This window comes from Solanum tuberosum, unplaced genomic scaffold (genome assembly GCF_000226075.1).
Source record: "Solanum tuberosum cultivar DM 1-3 516 R44 unplaced genomic scaffold, SolTub_3.0 scf00326, whole genome shotgun sequence".
Taxonomy (NCBI): Eukaryota; Viridiplantae; Streptophyta; class Magnoliopsida; order Solanales; family Solanaceae; genus Solanum; species Solanum tuberosum.
Window position 1 is genome coordinate 287,696 of NW_006239272.1, and position 2,456 is coordinate 290,151.

The following is a 2,456-nucleotide window of genomic DNA, read 5'->3' on the forward strand; positions in this document are numbered from 1 at the left end:
CGTTCCCCTCTCCCAGATCTTGCTCGCCACTCTCCCAGATCTCGCTCTCTCACTCGCCTCTCTCACTTTATACAAAACGCAAATGTATAAAATGCGTGAAAATTGTATATATACATATATTTTCGTTCCCCTCTCTCCCCTCTCCCAGATCTCGCTCGCCACTCTCCCAGATCTCGCTCTCTCACTCGCCTCTCTCACTTTATACAAAAACGCAAATGTATAAAATGCGTGAAAATTGTATATATACATCTATTACATATATTTTCGTTCCCCTCTCCTAGATCTCGCTCGTCATTCTCCCAAATCTTGCTCGCTCACTCGTCTCTCTCACTTTATACAATTGATCTTTTTGTATATGTATACCAAAGCAGATTATACAACTGCTTTCTTTTGTATATGTATAGTGAAATATACATATTTATGTTTGCTATGGAGCGCAATTATGCAAACTTTGCTATAGCATACAAATATGAATTTTGTGTTTGCTATATGTGAAAGTTGCTCTTTATTAAATATATTTAAAGTTCACAATAACGCCAAATTAAAGCAAAGCAAAGGGCGGGACCAAAAGTGACCGCCCATCAACAAATAAAATTTGTACAGAAGTGGAAAATGTCATAGAAAAGGCCAAAAATCGTCCCTCATCTTTGGGCTTAGACACAAATTCATCTTTGTTTTTTTATATGGAGCACTAATAGTCCTTATTATTTGCTAAAGTGGTGCACTTTTAGTATGCCCACTAACTAACAGTTAACTTTTAACAGAAAAAATAGCTTTTTTTTATTATTATTTTTATTCTCGTATCATTTTCAACTCACAATTTAACTAAACATAATTCTTCAAGATTATTTTTCCAATTTACACGCAGATATTCACATAATTGTCCATTTAGCTATAAATACCAGGAACCATTTGAAATATTATCAAACAACTTGTACAGCCTAAAGATGGCTTTGTTCTTAAAAGAAAAACACTTCTACTTTCTCTATTAATTTTTATTTGTCAATTATACTAAAAATAGATATTCACTTTTATTCGTTTATTTTGAAAAATTAAGAGATAATTTTCCATTTCATATTCTTATTATTAAGTACTATTCTCATTTCTCAGTGAATGGGATGACTTGCCAATTAAGGATGATGTAATAAAATTAAAATTTTAGCCATTATTTCTTAAGATGTATGTCAAGTCAAATATAAATAAGTAAACATGAATGGAGGAAGTAATTAGCTACCATGGAATTACTCCTTTTTAGATGGGTTTTTGTAACTCAGCTTTGGTTGCAAATACTAACAATAATTTACTGATTTCTTTATCCAGTTTTCATGGCAATAAAGTTCTGTAGAACATATCTAGCAAAGGGAAATTAACTTAAAAGGAAATTCGAATTATAGTCATGGTGACGATTATCTGATCATAACAACAAAAGAGACGAAATTTATTAGAGAAAATTTATTGTGTTTTACCCTATCTTTTCATAGCTTTGACTCTCAAGAAAAGTAGTTAAATCTATCTTTTTGAACTATGCAAATAACAATCTTCATTTTTTTTAATTGTGGAATTGTTGTTGCAATATTAGGGGGAAAAGGATTGTTAAAAGTTCACGGCCAGTTAGTAAAGTGACCAAATGTGCACCAATTTAATAAACAAGAGGGACTATTGTGCTCCAAGGGAAATATTAAGGATGACTTTTGTAACACCCCTAAAATACTAAACCAACTCTTGCATGTCGATGCATCATTTCTTAATTAATACAATATGTTTTACTCTTATTTTGGGAACTTGAAATTTTGTGATATTTGCAACCTTGCTTAAAATAAATTGTGCTCGTAATTTAAGGTATTGTATGGGGGTATTTACGTAATTTTTCTAATTAAAATTTCATTATGAATTGAAAGTGTTGGTATCAATTATATACATATAGGTGTATATGTATACATTTTGGGCAGCCCACAATATTTTGGGGCAACACCTTTTAGTGACAGTTGTATATGTGACTAAGCATCACTCTTAAGACTATATTATCACACCTCCTCTTGTGATTTTCGTTTGGAACTGAAGTCCAAGAACCTAAGAACATTTTCTAACCTGTTGTTCATCAAAATCACAAGAGAAAACCTTGGTCCTTCTAGATGGAAGTCGAGACATCCTACCTTTTGGTGAGTAATCAAAACTTGTTTTTTGTTAGCTGAGTAGTGTTAGTACTTTTAGAATTTCTCGTTCTGTATAACTCCTTTTTCGGTGAATAAATATGATTTGGAAAGCTGATTCCTATACCTACAATTCTTCTGTTTATGGTAAACTCTAATTTAGCCTTTATGACTACGAAATAAGGGATGCAACATATGACATGTTCTGTCCAGATTCTAGAATTTGAAAACCTGTATGTTCATCTATGAGTGTTTTGATTATATCTTTTTGTAAAAAGTCTATTTTGCGGTGATTCTTGATTATTT